Raw genomic sequence first — 23,826 nt, forward strand, 5'->3', positions numbered from 1 at the left:
AATACAAAAGCCACATAAGTTTCTTTTCATTAACAAATCAAGACGACCAGGCGAGGCAACGGAAGAAGCAGAAGAATTGCATGACATATGAAAAAAAATAACAAAGTCCCCACTAACAAAACACTTCCCTACTACAGATAACACAGACATGACAACAGATTAAATATTAGTCAACGACAGAACTTGTATTATAAACACACAATTACAGACTTATTTACATGGATTTTCACCACCCCTTCCAGTGTGGTTTTGCCATGTAAATTGCCTATGCATGCAGCACGACCGACAAGGGTTTTTTTTTTTGGCTTCCAGGTTTTTTGTCCCTCTATCAAAACAAAATAACTCTTCTCTCGCGCTTTCCTATCTTCTGGTTTACCCTTCTTTCTTTCTATCTACACATAATAACAGATTCGCGTGTAAATGTCTTCCGCTAAGATAGAGGCCGCGGTACACACACTCCCCACCGATAGATGCTATAGGCTACTAACAGCATGAAGGAGAGGCATGTAGAATGTTGGTTGATGCCTTACTCACTGTCCAGGACGCGGGCTTTCCTGAGAGGCGTCCTTATTTATGATTTTTCTGTTTCTGTTTCTGCCGTATCATATTCGCCCGAAGATGAGGACGATGTCAAACATCGAAACGTCGCAAGATATATCAGTATTTACCTGGCTGCTAGCCCGAGAAGACCTGTTCACAATACGTCACCAGGAAAGCTTCAATAGATACATTAGGATTGTATAAGTGATCAAAATATATTGCCTTTCATACGTGTAAGTGATCTTACCTTACATATGTATATTACTGCTAAACATAAATGTTCGTTTTACCATTTAGAGCTGTGTGGAGGTAATATACAAAGTATCAAAGAAGTATCGCAAAACTGCACCACACACAATACATGTTTTTTTTTTTTTTTTTTTTTGCCATATGAAGTGTCTTTCCACTATCCTCATTTACACATATACAGTACTTAACGTCGCTCTTGCGCACACACACACGGCAAAAAGATTATATGCACATTACAATCACTATGTGAGTAACTGTTGCAAATGTCCGTCTGACTGTTAGGGGTATGTGTGACATCGATCCACACATAGAAGTTTGCAGTCATATTACCTGTTTTATGGGGTAACTCTTAGGAATATGTTAGTGACTATTAGAGGTATATGTGACACCAATAGAAGTTTATATGCATATTACAAGTACTATGTTCGTAACTGTTAGGAGTATCTACGTGTATGTGACTATTAGGGGTATGTGTGACAGCTATAGACATTTGTAAACATAATACAAATACAATGTGGGTAACTGTTAGGAGTATCTGAGTGACTATTAGAAGGTTGACTTGATTTTGAGTTTAACATCCCTTTTAGCAGTGAGGCTATATGAGACGGGATCTACTGACTTACGTGGAATTCGAACCACATGAGCTCCCGCGGAAATCGAACCAGAGTCTCCCATGCCAGAGGTGCGTACGCTTACTCCTTAGCCACGAAGGAGCTCTGACTATTAGAGGTATGTATGACACCAATAAATGTTTGCAGGCATATTACAGGTAGTTTGATGGTAACTGCTAAGAGTATCTATGTTATTGTTAGGGATATGTGTGACATCTATAAATGTTTGCACGTGTATTACAAGTAGCTTGGTAGTAATTAAAGGAATAACTTGTGATTATTAGGGATATATGTGACACCGATAGAAGTTTGTAGGCATAATACAAGCACTACATGGGTAGCTATTAAGAGTATCTATTTGAATTAGCGGTATGTGTGACACCGATAGATATTTGCAGGCATATTACAAGTACTACGTGGGTGACTATTAGGAGTATCAATGTAACTATTAGGAGTATGTGTAACATCGCTAAATGTTTGCAGGCGTATTACAAGTAATTTGATGGTAACTGCTAGGAATATCTGTGTGACTAATAGGGATATATGTGACACCGATAGAAGTTTGCAGATGTAATACAGTTTGCAGATATAATACAAGTACTACGTGGGTAACTATTAGGAATATTCATCTGAATATTAGGTATATTTGTGACACTAATAGATGTTTGCAGGCATATTACAGGTACTCTTTGGATAACTCTTAGGAGTATTTATGTGACTATTAGAGATATGTGTGACACAGACATATGTTTGCAGGCATAATACTAGTAGAGTGTAGGTGACTGCTAGGAGTATTTGTGTAACTATTGGGGGTATATGTGACGTTCATAGAAATATACAGCATATTACAAGTAGTATATGTAGTATGTAAGAGAGGGAACACATACAGTAATTAATTGGTAACTAAGTTTTATCTTTCTGATAAATGTGAAACAATGAAGTGAAAAGCTTGGTAACGTTAAATAAAAGAAGAAATAAAAATATGTGTTATTTTAAGTTATTTCAGAGCTAACATTCCTTCTTAATGTTGAACAATTAAACTAATCACTTATGGACGTTTTTTTCTGAACAAAACTTATCTTTCTACTTTGTTATTTTATACTACGTATCTTTGTTTTTCACCAACATAAAACAATTGTCCTTCAATTAAGTAGTCAATTGAAATCTTTAAAAAAAGAAGAAAAAAGATGAATAAGGAAGATGTCACATATGTTTGTTATTCTAACTAATAACTTTTAACTGTTTTTATGTTGTTATTACGTATTTTTTCACTTGTTTATAAACAATTTTTAAAAGTATCTTGTAGAAACTTTCCGTTTGCCTTCTCGAGTGTATTATTACTGAAGATCTTAATGTGTGTGAATCAGGTATATGGATATATGACTATATATGCAACTGTCTGGTCAAGTTTAGTAGAAGGAAAGATCAATGTGCATTTCGGCAAAGCAAGTTTACTTATTTCTAATAGTGACTATAGTTACAAACTATGTTTATGGTTCCTTCACCTTACTTATTATAAAAGAAAAAACAATTGTTTTGTAATATTAGTGCATACAAAGACATTTTGTAATATTTTATAAAAATAAATTTGGTAAATGGATAGAATCTCAGACTGTTATTTTCTCTTCCATATAAAAAAATACAATATTGTTAGTGTGCTAAATAGTTCGATAATAACACTGAAGGATTCTCAGAAAGTTCAAGAACATGATTATTATCTTGAATTTGGACATCCAAGTATTGAATTCAGCATAGAATTTAGATTATTTTTACATGAGAAAATGTTTTCTTCTCGGTAAAATGTCTTCGGGTTTCCCCCTGAAAGCATTCCTATCCAATCTACGACGATCTTACATACAAGAAATTAACATTTTATTATCAAATATTTGTGTTTCTATAAGGTTCAATTTTCTCCTAAGAATGAATAAATTTCGCTTCTTAAGGTCTGTTGGTGATCTAAACATGAAGACATTACTTAGTGTATGAACTCAGGCTACAAATAATGCCCATTTAAGTAAAGGCATTAAATAAAATTACTATGACTACTGTCTTCGTGTCCTTATATGCGTAGCACACATTACAGCTTTCAAGCGATCTTGAAAGCATACATTACAGTTTTCAAAAGAACTTGAAAACTTGGATGAACACGTATGCTCATAGACATTGATTGAGATGTACTCCTAACAGTAAGGGAAGTAACACTAGTTACATATTCAAGGGATTTAGTAAATAGAATACATTGGCTTTATTACTGAATAATACTACAGTGATATATGTTAGATATTTTGTTGTAAAATCCTGAAAATTAGTACACCATAACCTTGTTTTTTGATATTCGGTTATATTCAAATAATTGATTATAAACAAATAGACAAATAGTTTACTTTTCAAAGAAACCTTAAATACTGTTACTCTTTTAATTCTTTGTTTCATTAGCAACGCCATAGACACTTGAAAAACTTGCATCATATCTTTCTCAAAGTCAGTGTTCTCAACCTAATTCCAATCACGACCAGTGATGAAAATTTTCCGGAAAAATTTCCGATTCATAAAAGCATATTCCACTTATTCCTACATCGTTGTTTAGCCATGATATGAGGTGGAAATTTTTCTTCTATATTTTACAGGAGAATTTTCCGTTCTTAACAAATATCAGTGATCAAGTAGCAATTCCTCAGTATTCATGAAATTGATTGAAATCATGTATAGAAATGTTAAAAATTGAAAGATCCTTCAAAGAGTCTGAAAATTTTCATGACTCAGACAATTTTCAGTACTATGTAGGAACAAGTGAAACAATTTTTCATGAATCGAAAAAATTGTCTGTCCTGTACAGTGATGAAAATTTTCAGGAAAATTTTGAAACGGAAAATTTTCCTATTCATAGAAACATATTCCACTTATTCCTACATCGTTGTTTAGCCCTGATGTGAGATAGAAAATTTTCTTCTATATTTTTCCGGAAAATTTTCTGTTCTTAACAAATATCAGTGATCAAGTAACAATTCCTCAGTATTCATAAAATTGATTGAATTCATGTATAGAAATGTTACAAATTGAAAGATCGTTTAAAGAATCTGAAAATTTTCATGGCTGAGACAATTTCCAGTACTATGTAAGAACATATGAAACATTTTTCATGAATCGAAATATTTTCTGTCTTGTATGGAAAAATTGAAGAACTTTTTATGAGTCGGAAAATTTTCATCATTTTGAAGCAAAAAATAAAACTTTTTGTGAATCGAAAATTTTATTACTCTGTAGAAACAAATGAAAGGAATTTTCATGAATCGGAAAATTTTCATCACGATGTAGAAACAAGTGAAAAAACTTTTCATAATTCCGACAATTTTGGATATTATGTATAGTGATGTTAGGTGGAAAATTTTCCACTATATTTAACAGCACATTCAGCTATAAAATTCAATTCCTGTAGAGGAAAGTTAGACAGCAACAAATTATTATTTTCCAATTATCTTTCGGAAACCAGAAAATTTTCTAATACTTCAAGTTGGGAAGTAAAAATATACAGTGCTTCTCTCTCTCTCTCTCTCTCTCTCTCTCTCTCTCTCTCTCTGTGTGTGTGTGTGTGTGTGTGTGTGTGTGTGTGTGTGTAAAGTGCAGGGAACATACATCGAGTTCGTAAAGAACAAATATCCCGTTCCAATATTTAAAATGTAACAAGAAATTGAAAAGAAACCGTTGTGAATTTATCAATTTCAGAAACAGAAACTTCCACTACTTTTTCACATGTAGGCCTGCCTATATAGTGAAATAACTACATAAAAGTTCGTTATGAAGATTATTTTTGTAACAGAAAATAATCTTCATAATCTTCAGAAAATGATTTTATTGTGTGTAACACTCGTAAGTCATAATTTGAATATTGGAATTTTGTATAATCAACATCTTAGAGCAGATATTTGTATTGTAAAACTACCATTATTATGTATTATGTATAATATATAAAAGAGAACGCACAAATCCTTTGTGAACTCATCACGCTAATACGGCTGAACCAATTTCTTTCATTTTTGGGGGGTTGTTAGGATTTGGACCCTAAATGGTTTTTATCATATCACTTTAATTTTTAATTACCAGTGTCTTGAGATAATTGACCATTCAAGTGTCCATACGTACAAATCCTTTGTTATTAGTTCATCATAGGTAAAAATAAACGTATTTATATGCAACCCGCATGACCATGTGACTCGGCGGGTTAACATAAATGACAGGCGATATAATGTTAACATTTACTGCAATCTACTATGGTTTTTATCATATCACTTGAAAGCGAAAAAGTAAAAATTATCTAAGTAACAAAGTTTATTGCGTTCCGGGGTGACCCCAGCGAAGCGGGGTGAACGCTGCTAGTTATGTATAAAAATGTATTAGAGATAATGACGATTCGATAGAACAAGTATATATATTAGCTTCCTTATTAGTTATATTTCACTTTCTCTTCTGAATGAATATATGAATTAATAAATGTTTATTTCCAGAAAATGGTCAGTATTTGCTTTCATGAGTTACTTAAACTCGAATTTTGGGCAGTACAAAATTTACAGTAGGCACTATATATTATATCTACTTATTTATAAATGTTGGAGTATGTAAATCTATAAAAGTAATAAAGCTATGAGAAAACCGTCTTATGCGTATTAAATTGACGAAATCTAATATTGTAAAATCACAGGTGGATTCTGAGGGAAGAACGCATTGAAGTTTTTGAAATATTCTTGAAATGAAGAATTGTTATATTTTCACTTCATGAAACTTTTTAAGACAATATTTATTACCAATAAATTTTACGGATAAACAACGATGTAGGAATAAGTGGAGTATGTTTTTATGAATCGGAAAATATTCATGAATTTTAATAAATTGAAACTTTAAATAATAGAATGGGATATTTGTACTCTACGAACTCAATGTGTTCTCTGCACTTTTCATACACACACACACACATAGAGAGAGAGAGAGAGAGAGAGGAGTTGAATTGAGTTGATTTTGAGTTTAACGTCCCTTTCAGCAGCGACACTATATAAGACGGAACAAACTGATTAACGTGAAATCCGAACTACACGAGCTCCCGCTGAGAATAGAAGCCAGGTCTTCCATGCCAAAGGTGCGTATGCTAACCGCTTAGCAACAAAGGAGCTTGCATATGAAGACAGAGAGAGAAACACTGTGTAAAAGTTTACTTCCCAACTTGAAATATTAGAAAATTATCCGGTTCCCGAAAGCTAATTGGAAAATTATAATTGGTTGCTGACTAACTTTACTCTATAGAAATTCAATTTTGTAGCTGAATGTGCTGTTAAATGTAGTGGAACATTTTCCACCTAACATCACTATACATAATATGCTGGCCATATAATAGCCTAAATTGTCCGGCTTATGAAAAGTTTTTTCCATTTGTTTCTACATCGTGATGAAAATTTTCCGATGTATGAAAATTCCTTACACTCGTTTCTACAGGGCAATAAAACTTTCCGATTCACAAAAAGTTGTTTTACTTTTTGCTTCAAAATGATGAAAATTTTTTGACTCATAAAAAGTTCTTCAATTTTTCCATATAAGACAGAAAATATTTCGATTCAAGAAAAATTGTTTAACTTGTTCCTACATAGTACTGAAAATTGTCTGAGCCATGAAAATTTTCAGATTCTTTAAACGATCTTTCACTTTTTAACATTTCTGTACATGAATTCAACCAATTTTATGATTGCTGAGGAATTGTAACTTGATTACTGATATTCTTTTTAGAACTGTAATTTTCTGCGGAAAATTTTCCACCTCACATCACTAATCACGACCTCCATTTTCTCACATCCTTTTGGCAGCGATCCCCCTTATAATTTCTGGCATGTAATAAGCTTGTGTGGGATTTTTAGCCCTTAACTAGAATCGTTAATTCCCGTAACGTGAGCAGGGGCGTGGGATATATTATACCCCATATGTTTATTTTCGTGTAGGTTAGCAATCACATGCAGAATCATTTTTAAACTACCAATACAGTCATAGTATATCATATATAAACTATGATAAGTAATTCTATACTCGGTATTGCCGACTAAATGAAATTTATCTACATTCACATATTATGAGGAACTTTTCTGATGCAGTACGATTTTAGCATTATTTAGATGCACATTAATGTTATAGTATAGTGACGAAAGAAAGCATTCTTCAGTTGACAAAATTTCTTTTCCTTATAACTAGACAATAAATTAGTCTATTGCAGTACCGATTTTGGCAAGTTATCAAATTATAACTATTCCAAGGATAACAACAAAAATATCAAAATTATTATTTTTTGTTTAGAAAAAAAAATATGATACTGTCCTGAAAACTGGCCTTGAATCAATTCTGAACTGCTGTTTAAATGACAACTCTTGGATACAAGCATGTTTACCTGTTGATTTGGGCGGTCTTGGTATTCGACGAGCTGTGGATATGGCGATTCCTACATTCTTAGCGTCATACCAAGGATCTCTGCGCTTAATCGAAGCTCTTCTTCCACAGGGTTATTGTTTGGACCCAGATGGTTCAGTTCAAAAAGGCTCTAATATGTAGGCAAGCTTAGCAGATACAAGCCTTCCGGAGATTAGCAAAAAGTGTTATCAGTCATCTTGGTATACACCAATTGCATGTCAATTACATAATTATTTGTTACAATCTGTTGTTGTTCCGGAAGATAAAGCCAGGCTTCTTGCTGCCTCGTCTCCCGAAGCGGGTGCATGGTTGATGACGATACCGTCTCCGCCTTTAGGCCTTTATTTGTCAAATGAAAGCTTTCGAATTGCTGCAGCCTTACGTTTAGGTTTAGCAGTTTGTGAGCCTCATCGCTGTCCAGCTTGTGGGGATGAGGTTAACCAACGTGGCCTGCATGGCCTTTCATGCATGAAGAGCGCTGGTAGATTCGCCCGACATTCCTCGGTAAATGATATAATACTACGAGCCCTCAACACAGCTGGATTTCCTTCAATACGGGAACCTTCTGGTTGCTGTCGTTCGGATGGAAAGCGACCGGATGGGAGACACTGATTCCATGGATGAGAGGTAAATGTTTATTGTGGGACTTCACATGCGCTGATACATACGCTCATTCAAGTCTCCCTCTGTCAGTAATGAACGCTGGAGTTGTTGCTAATCGCAGAGAAGCTGAAAAGCAAAGAAAATACAACAACCTTCTCGAAAAGTTTGTTTTCACTCCAATCGCTATTGAAACCAGTGGTGCTTGGGGTGCAAGAAGTCTTGAATTCATTAGATAGGTAGGAAGACACATTTCTTGTGTTTCCGGCGAAGTTCGCTCCACATCTTATCTAATACCGCGCATATCCGTTTCTATCCAACGTGGTAACGTCTCGTCGGTCCTTGGCACTTTACCACCTGGCAAGGAACTGGATGAGGTGTTTATACTCTGAGAAGAATTGTTTTATATACAATAGTTCCTGGACAATAGTTTTTCTTTTGACGTTATAATTACATAATTATTTCTGATTTAATATTTCTTGTTTCCGACCATCCATCAACATTAATATGTTCTTTAACTTAATGTTTTATACATATTTTATTATTATTATTGTATTACTAATCATGATCACTGCATTGTCAAGTGGGAGACAAGGCATGATTAGCCTTAACTTCGCCATGTAAAAATAAGACTAAATAAATAAAATCAAAATTAATTAATTTTTTCCGAGTTATTGGCAAAAGAAAATCTGTCAACTATCAAATATTTTATTTTCCGTGTGTACATATCACATCAATTAATTATAAATTTTGATGATATTGATAAATCCAAAATTGTAATCTCAAACATAAGAAACAGACCAACTTTTGTAGGGAATAGAGGCAGCTCTCATATTGATGTGACATGCGGAACATTTGAAATAACAAGTAGGATTGAAAATTGGCAGATTGGAGATAAACTCACTCTCAGCAACCACGAAATAATACTATTTGATATGAAAATTGAAAAAAATGCAAAAGAACAAAAAAAATTAATATAGCTAAGACAAATTGGATTACTTTCAAGAACAAATTAAATCTATCCCAAATAAATGAAGTTGAAAACTTGACCGAAATAATCAACGAAATTGAACAAGCAATAAAAAAAAGCTTTAAAAGAGGCTACTCCGGAAAGTCAAGAAAGAAGAGTATACGAAGACTTTTGGACACCTAAACTACAAAGATTAAAAAGACTTGCAACGTCATCCCGGAAAAGTTATCAAGCAACTTATAACCCAATACTAAAGGAAAGAAGATTAGAAAAATATAGAAACGCAAAGAATAAATATAAGGAAGAAATATTAGAGGCTAAGAAAAGAAGTTGGGATCTTTACCTCAAGAAAAATATTGAAATAGATCCATGGGGTGTTCCATACAAACTCATAACACAAAAAATAAACCCATTAGTATTAAATACAGTCAAGAAATTAGATGGATCATACACCCCAAACAGAGAAGAAACTCTAAAAGTTTTAGCGAACAAATTTTTTTCCAGAGATGAAAACAATAACGACACAGAAAGAAACACAGTACTAAGAAACAAAATGGGTGAACAACATACAGGAACTGTACCAGAATCGGACAAAGTCACTAACGAAGAAATAGAGAAGATCTTTAGAAAACTTAAAAACAAGAAATCTTCGGGCATAGATGGCATCAAAAACGAAATATACAAGAAGACTAAAGATTTATGGGTCCCCTACCTAACGAAGCTTTTCAACCTACTAATAAAGAAACAAGAAATTCCAGAGCCGTGGAAAGCATCAAAATTAATTATTCTCTGAAAAGGACCAGAAAGGGATCCATCCGAAGTAAATTCATATAGACCTATATGCTTATTAAAAATATATATCAAAAATTTTTGAGAGAGTAATATTAAACAGAATTCAAAAATACAGAAACGTAACTGAAGACAAACTACAATTTGGATTCAGAGTAGGAAAATCAACAGAAGACGCCATAATTACTCTTCTAGATGATATCAAAGAAAAGATATACGAAAAGAAATATGTATTAGCGCTCTTCATTGACATCGAAGGAGCATTTGATAATATATGGTTTCCACTCTTGATTAAAAATGTAAAAAAAAAAAAAACCTGGAAATGCCAGAATACTTACTGAATTTGATAAGAAACTATCTAGAAAACAGAAAAATAATAATGCCCAATGAAGAGGGCGACATACTAATTAAAACAGAGAAAGGATGCCCGCAAGGATCAATATTAGGACCCCTACTATGGGACATAGAATTACAACCATGCTTGAAAAAAATAAACAAAAAGCAAGAAGTCGATAAAATAGTGGCATTCGCCGATGACGTCGTAATAACAACATCAGGAAACAGCCGAAGGGAATTAGAAGAAAAAGTTAAAAAGATAACAGAAATACTTGAAGAATGGAGTATGGAGAGTAAATTAAGGATATCATCAAAGAAAACCAAATATCTAATTTTCGGCACAAAACTACAAAGAAATCCAACTATAAAATTAAATGGAGTAGGAGTAGAACGAGCGCAAAGCATAAAATACCTTGGCATAATGCTAGACGATAGACTAAAATTTGATGAACATTTGAAATATATGGTAAAAAGGGGAAACAGTGTAGCGAATAAATTGACCACTATTGCAAGAAACAGATACAGGCTACCATTAAAAATACTAAGACTATACCAAGAAACTATTTTGTCAGCTACCATGGCGTACGCATCCAGCGTTTGGATTGATAGATTATTAAGAAGTAAGACCTACAAAAATCAAATCAATAGACCACAAAGAAACCTATTAATCAGAATGTCTGGAGCTTTTAACACTACTTCGCATAGCGCACTCTGTATAATCCTTGGTATCCAACCAATGAACTATGTGTTATTGCAAAGGGCAACTAATTACTGGTTAAGAAAAGAAGATAAATTTTTAACAGGGATCTAAAAGATGAGAAAGAAATTAATGACAACATAATACAACTATGGGATAAAGAATGGCAGGAATACAGTGGAGCGCAACGATTACATAGAATCTTTCCTAGCATCGTCGACAGACTATCCTAAATCACTTAAATCCAACATATGGATTGGTTCATTATCTATCAGGCCATGGACCATACGAACAACACCTCCACAGAATCAAGTTACTACCCAGCCCAATGTGTGAATGCGGAGAAGAAGGAACTCCTGAGCATCATGTCATGTGGTGTCCATTATTAGAGAAATTTTAGAACTAAGAACTCAAATAAGAGAAAAACCGCTGAAAGAAATAATAGAAGTAGAGGAAGACTGCAAAAAATTGGAAAATTTGACAAATGAATACTCCGAACTAAGACGAAAAACTTACAGAAGAAGAATAGAAGGATGAGTGCAAGTGGAAGAATGTATGAAGAAGTTCTCGGACCGGAGGAAAGACTCCTGGAACCCAAGCACTGGATTACCGTGCTTTCGCCGAGGACCAGAATGCGTGCTGCACCTCCAGCCTCTCGGTTTGGAAAGGAACTCCGGTGCAAGAGTGAATGTTGCGTGAGTGCATGAGTAGAGGTGAAGCGAGGATAGTGTCTCAGAGAGAAAACATAGAGCAGCTCTCGCCAATAGGACGGCCGATCCCGGGCGTGCCGGCCGAAGGATAAAACGGACCAGGGCCTGCACTAAGTGCTCTGAGTGGGCCCTGGACCTCAAGCCAGCACAAATGGGTGGAAACTGGCATTGATACGCAACTGAGAACACTAAAGCATCGAAGCAAAAGTAACAGGAAGCGCATATATAGAAGCATAAGAAAATTAAACGTTTTGAAAATGTAAAAATTTAAATAAAAGTAAGTGTAGTGTGTGTGTTTCATAGTGTAAGTACTAGTTGGTGAAGGTTAGTGATTTCATCAAAAGCAGTCAGTGTCAATATCTGTAGTGAGTGTAGTGTAGTGTTGATGCAGGATAGTGAAACGAGGTAAAATATACAGGTGAAAAGCCAGTGTAAATAGTTCAAATGTGAAATAGAACACGCAGGAGAGAAATGCAGGCAGAAACCAGAGAAACCAAACATACAGAGTGAAAACCTGAAGAAAAGAAGAAAGAAGATGACCAATAGGTAAACACCAAAACACAAAACATACGACATACAAAACAACTCAGACGTAACAAACTCAAACTCAATAAAACAAAGAAAAAAAAATCTCACAAGACTAGAAATGAGAGTAGAGTTAAGCAAATATTAAGTTTAGTTATTTTTGTTTTTGTTTCTTTGTTCGTTTTATCTTTTATTTTTGTCCAATCCATTGTTTTAGTTTCATGTCATTTTCCCTTCCTTTTCGTTCTTCAAAATTATGAAATAAATAAACCCAAAAGAGAAATCATTCGCAATGATGATACTTCGCCGGTTTTGAATGCTCAAGGCACCGGCTGACAGTAGCGCGGCTGAGCGAATGAAAAAAAAAAAAAATGTCACCTACATTGAATTTCTTGTAACTTTCGAATCAATGACATTTTGCGAAATCCTAAAGAAACAATGCTCCCACATTATAAAGGTTAACTGTGAGGTACGTTGTACCCCAACGCGCCTGCTTAAGGGTTAATATACCTATTGCGGAGATCTCAAGATATCCATTTATTTCTATAATAGTAGAATCCGTTTCTTGTATATAGTAGATAGGGTAAGTTCCGTTAAAGTAAATGGATTAAAACCTACAAGTCCTTGCAACTGGTTTTCTGTAACGAAGACTTGGACAAGTTCTCGCTGAAGAGGAGAGAAAAATGTCTTGGTTTATTGTATGCTGTTTTAAACGTAATAATTCTATTTGCTACATCGTCCCTTGGTTTAATTTCCATGGTAAGCATTAAAACAAAGACAAGAAATTGCTTGCTTATCAGTTGAAAATGACTTGATAACATGCGTCACGAAGATTGAACCGGACATTGAAGCACTAGTGAAATCATACCATGGTCAGATATCTCATGTATTTCAATATGCAAGTTTACTTGCATTTGTATTTTCTTGTATTTCAGTATGCAGTTCTCATTAGTTTCATATCGTACCTCTTTCATTTAAATTGATTTTTAAACAGCTCTACACCTGTTGAAAATGTTTAGTAGACTTACTTTTTTATTATTCTTAACAGTATGTATAAAAATTCAAAATCAGAAAAATTCTATCAGAAAAATTCAAAATAATATTTAAAAATATTTTCCGATAGTAGATTTTAATTATATTTATCTCTTCCGCTCATCCTTGCGACCAACAAATTAAGAACCCTGTTCTAAGGAGTTTTCCCATAGACACCAACACAATTTTCCCTGAATCAACAAATGGCGTACGAACATGGCGGTCAATATTTTAAGCGCACGAGAAAACAGACGGAAATTCAATCGCTAATTTTAATTAGAATGAAGGCATGAGTGAAAGGAAGAGTTGCTCGTAATCAACTACAGCTAACTAGCGCAAAATAAAATAAAAAGAAATCAAAATAAATGTCCTTTGGTATTCGTGCGACTAGAACTTGTATTATAAGAATTGTGCAATTTTCATATATACCTTTGAGTTCCCATCATGGCAAAATTAAAATACCGTTAATTTTACAGTAATTATGTGATATCTTCAAATAGATACAAGATAATCGAAAAGTGGAAGAAGAGCTCGTTAGACAATATTATTTTACATGAGATGCCGTTATCACGACTCACTTATCTGCTTTCAATTTCCAGCCATTTAGAAAATTGGCATTTATTTTCGCGTTTATAAGTGGCTGCAAATGGAAAAATACTAGCTGACTCGTGATAATGGTATCTCAAGCAAAATAATATTGTGTATCGCGCTCTTGTTCTACATTTCGATTATCTTTTTTCTATTTTAAGATAGCTACTACATAATTACTGTAAACTTAGCGGTATTTTTAATTTTGCAGTGCTTAGGCGTCTTAACTGCTATAATTATTTCTGAGAGTTATTTAAATTGTAATATAGGCTAGTGTTTACTAATACCACAATTTTACTGCATGTATATTCAGTGCTACATTTTAAATACAATTAAAGAAATGACAAAACTTACAATGATTAATCTTGGCACAAATACAACACAATGTGTACAGTAGCGCCAGCTAGAGTCATATTTGTGAAATTATCTTCCTGTCATTATGCACGTCATTGAATATGTTTTTATCACTTCTTGCCATGCATATCACTGGCTGTTGTGGCAAGCCTATTGTTTATATTCACATTTATAGCATTGCGTTCTGCATTATTCTCTCTTGTTCCTTCGATCTTACTGGAGGAAAAATACTTGTAACCTAGAGTCAACACACACAAATGTAAAGAGAACACATTGATGAAATTGTGTCCTTTTACATCCCTTTACAACAGTGACGACGTTAGAGGGGGGCAAGAGGGTGGGAGCCCCACTTGCATGTGGGCCAATCCATACCAGATCCATACTCAGAACTATTTCATTGGGGTAAACTGTTTTGTTTTTTTCATATATAATCGTTGTAATTACCGTATATATATAGTGTGTTTCAAAACAACACCGACAATGTTTGGGAGGTGATTCCTGACACCAAGATAAGATACAACGCATAGACCAACCTGGGTGAACAAATGCTTCCTTTCGGAGTTATAGACTACTGAAAACATGAAAAATTGAACTTTGAAAGTCCATAGTTTCAAAACTATAGAATGTACCGTAGTCGGGTGAAGACTTCACTTAAGGACTAGTATGTGCCCTCTATTCAAATATCCATGTTTCACAATCCTAAGGTACTCACGCAACAATTTTTATGTAGGCGGTTTGATTACGGGCATATAATTTGAAGTACTCACCAAGTATCTCTATAAAAATTGTTGCGGAAGTATTGAACGATTCTGAAGCATGCTTTGGATAGAACACATATTAGTTCCTAAGTAGTCTTGATTCGTAGTTTTGAGGCTATGAACCTTTAAAGTTATTTTTTCATGTTTTCGGCAGCTTATATCTCTGAAAGAAAAGATTCGTACCCTTAGGTTGGTCTACATTTTATCTTATCTCGGTGTGAGAAATGACCTCTCAAACTTTGTCAGTGTTGTTTTGCAAGTCGGTGCAAATCTGTCTTCGACATTGGGGGGACGGGCAAGACCGTTCCTACTATCTTTTTTTAAGCGATGTTCAAAATGTTAATGAAGTTGAGAAAAAATGCTGTTGAGGATCAGGGGAGCAGAGTTGTTTAACAATGGGAGGTGACCAGATTTGAGACTTATTCTGGGAACAAGAGGGGTAGATGAGACTTACATTACGGTAAATAAATCCGATTTCTGAGAAGAATCTGTTGTATATTATATATCAGGCAATGTAAATGAAGTGGTGGTACATATCAGTATGTCTTTTTACTAGTATATATTTCACATGGAAAAAGGAAAGAGAAAGCACCCTCCAGTACTCGACAATGATTAGCAAAAGTTCTCAAAAAACATTAGGGCATGCACACGAGGTTCACAATATGTGTATGTCAATTTTATAGCATGAGGGGAGGGATATATTTACCTTTACAATTTGCTTCCAAGTAGCGGACGCGGAATTAATACAGATTGATGTGAGTACTACTAAACGCACCAGAGCAAGTTCAGTTTGAAATACTACAGAATACGATTCTTTTTTTTTTTAATGGAAAAGCGAAGAGAAATCAATTTCGTATCACTTTCCTTTGTTGCAGTTGGACTCAAGTCATCATACTTATCCTTAAAAATGCACTTTTCAAATTGGATTATTGGAAAGGACAGTCCCCAATGGAGAGCATGTCCCCCCTTATCCCTCCGGGATTTCGCCAATGGGTATATATTAAAATTTTGCTTCTAATAGAAATTTCCGAATCCAATTTATTTTTTTCATTGCAATTTATAATTTTTGTTTCGCATTTCCGGAAGCGAAGGAAATTATTATGTATATATTTTACTATTGTACGTGGACATGAAATAACAAATATGAAAAAAATAAAATTATAATTAATAAACATAAATATTGTCATTCTGCAGATTATCCAATATAGTAACTGGTTTGGATTTTTCGTTTTTCTTTTTCTTTTCTTTTCTTTCTTTCTTTCTTTCTTTTTTCTTTTCTTTTTCTTTTTTCTTTCTTGCTGAATCTATACTACGACAAAGAAACAGGAGTTGGCATTACATATCTCACGCGTTGAATCTTATTATTTTTTTTATGGCAAAAAACAACGATTTAATTCACACAAGGTCAACTCGTATTGTAGTCGAATCAATTCCATTCTCTTATTTTTTTTAAAGCTCTAAACCAAATACTGCCTTTCTTTCTCCTTTTCAATGAAAAACCAGATGAAGTAACAAAAGAACGTTTTGGGGTCAGTGCTATGAAATAATTATGTACGGGGAGTGATCAAAAAGTAATGTTACAAAGCCTGCAGCGAAATGTATACATATTATTTTATACAGCGAACAGAGCCAACAGATAGTACATACATTAGGTTATTTTTCGGCATAGTCTTCACTGGCTGGTTGAGGCACTTATCGCATTGTGGGCTGAGTTCGAAGATTCCCTCCTGGTAAAATTCCTGTCCTTGCGTGTTGTCACGAAAATTTCACTTTTTCCAAGCGACGGTCTCCTAGATGTTTCTTCAAGTGCGGGAACCGGTGAAAGTCGGTTGGAGCGAGGTCCGTGCTGTAGAGAGGGTGGTCGATGATGTCCCAGCAAAGCTGCTTCAACAGCGTGGTGGTCTTCTGGGCTGTATGCGAACTTTTGACACTATTCTACAACATGTTGACGAGACAGTACAGTCTATCTGTAAACCTCTCCCAGCTGCCAGTGAATTTCAGCCACGGCCGTAGAAAAGGAAGAACTGAGCCAGTGAATTTCAACCACGGCCGTAGAAAAGGAGGAACTAAGCGGACTTCTTCACGAGACCAGTTTTGCAAACGAGTCGCCATTTGCGTTTACCTACAACTACCACCGGAGGTGGCTGAAACTCTGCACAGTTGCCAACTACATGTATTAAAATTACTGCACACTACTCATTCCTCTATAACAGACGAAACTCCGGAAGAATTGTCCTTGTTACCTTAGTTAATGATCCTCCCTCGTATACGGTGAATGAGATAGGCGCGAAGTCCACTGAATTCAGTACGGGGATAGATGGTCCAGTGAGACTTAGAATTAGGATAAGTGGTTGCTGAGAGTGTTACTTCTCATACGATAGAAGTTGAGTTCAGTGTTAGCGTTGTGGACTCGGCTGTTTATCTGTGAAACGTTGAGGTGCTGGTCTGCTACCTACGGGTGGCTATACTAGAGACCGAACTGAATGAAACTAGGAATTCTTCACTTTATATAGCACGGAAGAGGTATACTAAAACATGGAAAAGTACTCCCTGTGATGCCTCACATCCAAAATCTCGACCTGTGCAAGAAAAAAAAATCAGTTTGAGAGAAATATGTTCATCAGTATAAGGACTAAGAAGTTCTTAGAGTTTGTTACAATTCGTTGCATGCACAATTCTGCATAACACGGAAATTATACAATAGAGGCGAACAACATAATTCACATATGTGTACATAACAGTGTTCGATTTGTAGGTGGAGATGCCTGAAAAAATTATACCGGTTTCTGGTTTAGCTAATGTCGTCCTAACCAGGGATAGTGGTTTCACCCTCTCTATGCATAGTTCTTTTATCATGGAAAATATTTAAAATCACACTGTTAGAATCTTCTGTTTTCTAAGTTTAGATGACGCTTCTTCTATCTCACTTCCCTTTTCTTCTTCCCCGTACATGAGGCTGTATTTGTTTGTGCTAGCTACCCGCATAAAATGCCCTTTTGGGGAGTTTTAAGCGAATCTTGCAAGAAAACAAAACCAAAGATGCATGTTGTTTCAAGGTCTGTAGTATATTTGCAAGGTCCCCTTCCTCTTTGTCAGCAAAGATGAAGCGGGAGATTTGATGTTTAAGCTTACCATTGAAACTTGTAGCACCGGACATCAATAAACCAATAATGCGTTTCTTCTTCCGCCGACAAGGAAAGAAACAATTCAGGTACTAGCAAAAGCGCAAGTGGACCAGAGTTTTTACCTCTTTACCCATGCATCACATTACAGAAGGAAGAAATGTTTATTGCTCTTGCGGTCAACATATGTTTGAAATGTTGGATCCTACAGCCTATCTACAGTAGTCTTCTCTTAAAATAGCTAATAAAGGAATAGAACTGGAAAATTTGGTCTCGGGAGAACACTGGAAAGTACAGTATCAATAAATAGAATAGAGTGGTTGTTGAGAAGGAATAAAGCCAATGGGGAAACTTACAAGTAAACTAACTAACTAACTCTATGGCCTATGGAACCCGGAGGTTCAGTGCCGCGTTCACAAAAGCTCTCCACTGACTTCTATCCTTAGCTAATTGCATCCAGTTTCTACTTTGTATTCCTATCTCTGCGAGATCCATCTTAATATTGTCCTCCCATCTGCGCCTAGGTCTTCCTAATGGTCGTTTTCCTATGGGTCTACCAGTCAAGACTTTGAAAGCGTTTCTACTTTCTTCCATTCTAGCTACATGACCTGCCCACCTAAGCCTCCTAGACTTGACGACCCTAACAATGTTGGGTAAACCGTATAAACTATGTAGTTCCTCGTTATGAAGCTTCCGCCATTCCCCATTCTCGTTCCTCTTGGGTCCGAATATTCTTCTCAGGATCCTGTTCTCAAATACTTTCAGTCTATCTTCTTCCCTCAGAGTAAGCGACCATGTTTCACAACCATACAGAACAACAGGCATGATTATCGTTTTATATATTTTAAGCTTCAAATTCCTCGACAGAATTCGCGACGACAGGAGATTTTGAACCGAATAGTAACACGAATTCCCTGCTTTTAGTCGACATTTAATTTCTTCGTGAATATGATTTTCGTCTGTTAATATTGATCCTAAATATTTGAAAGTATCTACTTTATCAAAAGCATTATTTAATATTTTAACGCCTCCACAATTTGCCGTATTACGGTCCCGACGCACTTCCATGTATTTAGTTTTTTCTGCATTTACTTCTAAACCCATGTCCCTGCAAGCGTTTAATAAGATCTCTGCATTTATTTCTACTGTTCTCCTATCATCCCCTATTAAATTTACATCATCAGCATATGCCATAACCTGGTGAATGCCGTTCAACTCTAGGCCCTGGTTGCTATCTTTGATTTTCCTTATGGCGTATTCCAGCACAAAGTTAAATAATAATGGCGACAACGCATCTCCTTGTTTCAGGCCATTTTCGACGTGGAAGCTCGTGGACAAAAATTTTCCTACCCGGACTTTACTTTGGGATTCACTTAAACATATCTTAATTAATCTAATTAGCTTTCTCGGTATTCCAAGTTCTGTAAGAACGTTGTATAATGTTTCTCTCCTAACCGAGTCGTAAGCCTTTCTAAAATCAATAAATAGTTGATGTACCGGGGTATTGTATTCCCACTTCTTTTCGAGTATTTGGCGAATGGTAAATATTTGGTCGATAGTTGATCGATTTCGTCTAAATCCGCACTGATAATCTCCAATAATTTCATCTGCGTATGGGGTCAATCTTGCTAACAGAATATTTGAAAGGATTTTATAGGATGTTGACAGAAGAGAAATGCCTCGATAATTATTACAGTCAGTTTTGTCGCCTTTCTTGTGAATTGGAACAATGATTGATTCTTTCCACTCTTGTGGCAATTCTTCCTTGTTCCAGATAAGGAGTATGAGTTTGTGTATCTTGTTCCACAATTTTTCGCCTCCAGCTAAAATTAACTCAGCCGGAATTTCATCTACACCCGGAGATTTGTGTTTCTTCAATTTCTTTATAGGGGCTTCCACTTCTATTCGATTGGGTTCTGGAATATACGGTTCTGCGGTGTGTATCTCCTTTTCTCCACGCACATTAGTTTTTGGCTGCGTGTTCAGCAAATCGTCAAAGAAATCTTTCCATCTATTTAAGAGGCTATCCGTATCGGTGAGAACTGTTCCGTCAGATTTCTTTAATATATAAGCACGAGGTTGATAGCCTTTCTTAAATTCGCTGATCCCCTTATACATGTCCCGAATATTTTTATTTTTACTATTATCTTCAAGTTCCTTAATTTTAGCTTTCAAAAAATCCCGTTTCTTTGTTCTAAAAGTTTTGGAAATTTCCCGCCTGATATCTGCGAAATTTTGTGTAGTTGTTTCATTCGGATTTTGTAGCCACCGTAATTTTGCCTGTTTTCTCTTCTCTGCTAGTTTAATGCATTCTTGGTCGAACCATGGTTTGTTCCTACGTATTTCCGCGTGTCCCAATTTTTCTATTGCTGAATTTTTAATACTATCTCTAATTTCAATCCAAGTATCCTCAACACTAGTACATTCCGAGTCTTCTAAAACCGCGAATCTATTCGAAACTTCAATCTGGTATTCCTCTCTTACCTGGCTCTCTTCTAATTTCTTTAAATTAAATCTCTCCGTTTTCGGACATTGAATATTACCTTTATTCAACGATAATCTCTCCCGTATTATCGCTACTACCAGGTAGTGATCAGTGTCACAATCAGCCCCTCTAAACGACCGGACGTCAATTATGCTAGATTGTCTTCTTCTATCTACTAAAACGTGATCAATTTGATTATGTGTTTTCCCGTCTGGTGATGTCCAAGTGTATTTATGAACGTCGCGATGTGGGAATTTTGTACTCTTCACGATTAGGTTTTTGGATGTTGCGAAGTTCACGAGTCGAACACCGTTGTCATTACTTTCCTTATGCAAACTTTCGTTCCCTATAATCGGTTTGAAAATATCCTCTCGTCCTACCTTCGCATTGAAATCCCCTAATAGAATCTTCATATGGTATCGCGGGAGTTACACAAATATCCGTTCCACTTCTTCGTAAAAACTATCTTTTATATCGTCACCCTTATCTTCAGTTGGAGCACGTACATTTAAAACAATAATATCACACCACCGTCCCTTAAGAGTAATAAAAGAAAGTCTGTCAGTAACAAATTCAACCCGTTTAATTGCTGGTAATATTCGTTTGTGAACGAAAAACCCTGTTCCTAACTGGTGATTTTTATTTCCTTCCCCGTAAAAGAACGTAAAATTTCCGGAATTCTCAGATCCATTTCCTTCCCACCTAACTTCCTGAACTCCTACTAAGTCCATCCTGTATTTCTCTAACTCATTCGTTACAGATTTTAACGCGCCTGCCCTATAAAGACTTCTAATATTCCATGTTCCAAATCTCATGTCCATTTTCTTTTGCTGATGTCGTGCCAAGTTATCAGTCCTTGTCCGAGGCTTTTGTGAATGTTTCTGAACAAGTACCTTTTTTTACAGGATGAGGGTGTTAGCCTTACCCAAACCCCCAAGCTCAAGGACCACTCCTAGTCGTCTGTCCGCGACTGCTTATTCAGTATATTCGCAGCTAACCTCTATATCTAGAGGCCTTCTCCTCGATCCGCAACCTGAGGACGCGCCATGCCGTGGTGACAGGAACCCACGTTACACGGAAACTTACAAGTACAGAGAAAATTCAATTTACTATACATTCGCGCTTGTGGGGACATCAAGTTTTATTGCTCGGTGGGTGCAGGAAAACATAGATGCTTTCCTCTATCGGTCGTAGCCACATAGGGGGCCTGCGTTAAATTGACAACAATATATCTCTTCGATTAATTTGGATTTTCAAACAATCGAAGAGTTATATAGGTTCAATTTGGCTTCAAAGAAAAAGAAAAGAAATAAGCAGGGCCAGGACTTTAGAGTTGTTGGCAGCAAGTTAGATGTGGATGAGCCCTCTAGTGTTCTCTCGTGTTGAGTTGATGGTAGCTGTGCGTTCGTTCTTGCGGGGAGTGCATTTTACACCGGTGTAAACCGAATACTTACTTATATCGATCAATATTCTGGTAGTTTCTGCTCCCAGTATGAAGCAACAGGCACAGAGACCGTCAAATACAACAGCAAATGAAGGCACTTCATCGGGTAAGGTAAAACGTTCAGATGAAGTGAATACCGATATAGAAGTTCCACCTGCAGAAAAACGTGCTAAATGTGATGCTAATAGTATCGTTTTCACAAAGTCGGGAAACTAGAGTAGAGCAAATGTCGGTGGTTGTGTTGAATTATCTGCTTTCAATAATTGGAAGAAGAGCAGACCGTGGTTGGCAATAAACAAAATGAAATTAGTTATTTGTTCGTGTGCAGTGAAATTCGATCTCTTAACGTAGATATTATGGAATGCGTACGTATCGACAATGCGTTTATAGATGGTGTTTCTGCAACTAATCCCAAGAAACTTAATGACAAAATTGGTGATCATGGAAGATGCATTTCCCATCTCAAGTGCATAGAAACAATGGATAATCGAAAAAAAACAGGACATTGAGGAATCTATACAAAAAAAAGCACGAGTCTATGGCAACTCCAAAATGAAGAAAAAATTAGAACAGCAGCAGCACTCATGCGTACTGCATATATGATTACTAAAGAAAATCTGTCTTTTTTGACACATTCTTCTTTGGTTGAGCTTCATAGATTAAATGGGGTTTCCGTGCGAAATATGTTATACTCCGATCATGCGTGCAAAAAATATGATAATGTTTATTTCCGAGATGAAAAAAAGTCTAGTTTATTGGGGAGTCAGGAGAAAATTTAATATTTTAATTGTTGAGAGCACGACAACACATAATAAATCTTGTATGATAATTTATTTTCGTCTAGTGTTTGAAGATGTTGCGTCTATTTTTTTTTAATTTGTCGAACTTGACAACACTACAGCAGAAGCTATATTAGGAAGCTCGTTGGAGACTTTATCTAACCATGGCATAATGGAAAACGTTCGAAGGATCACCTTGTTGGCTTAGCAACAGATGGCGCGACAGTGATGCAGAATTGTTAGTTTGGAGTTGCAACAAGATTACGTGAGCTGTTGAACAACGACTTAATTGTGGTTCACTGTATGAATCATAAACTTGAGCTTACAGTACAAGATATGATTAAATCTGTCTCCCATGTGTATCATATGCAAGCAATTATAGATGCTTTATATTCAGTGTTTTCTGATAGCCCAAGAAACCAGAGACTACGTAAACTATTATCAGACGAACTGTCAACAAATATTCTGAAATTGGGTCGTCCGTTTGGAGTACGTTGGATTGCATCTTCATTCAATTCTGTGCGGTCACTGTGGAAAAGTTACATTCCATTGTGCAGTCTTTTGACTAAATGTAGCTAAAGATACATCCCGTCTGGTGCGTGAGAGGTCGAAATTCGAGGGTTTAGTAAAGAAGCTAACCAGCTGGTTATTCATCAGGGAATTTATATTAATCTATGATGTTCTTGAAAGTTTGAAAGGTCTTTCGCTCTATTTGCAGAACAAAAGTGCATCTGTAATTGAAGCCCAACGAGAAATCGATTTAGTATATCAATCAATTTGAGTGTTAAAGACTGTTGAT

The sequence above is a fragment of the Thermobia domestica genome, chromosome 4 (genome assembly GCF_964235325.1).
Source record: "Thermobia domestica chromosome 4, izTheDome1.hap1.1, whole genome shotgun sequence".
NCBI lineage: Eukaryota > Metazoa > Arthropoda > Insecta > Zygentoma > Lepismatidae > Thermobia > Thermobia domestica.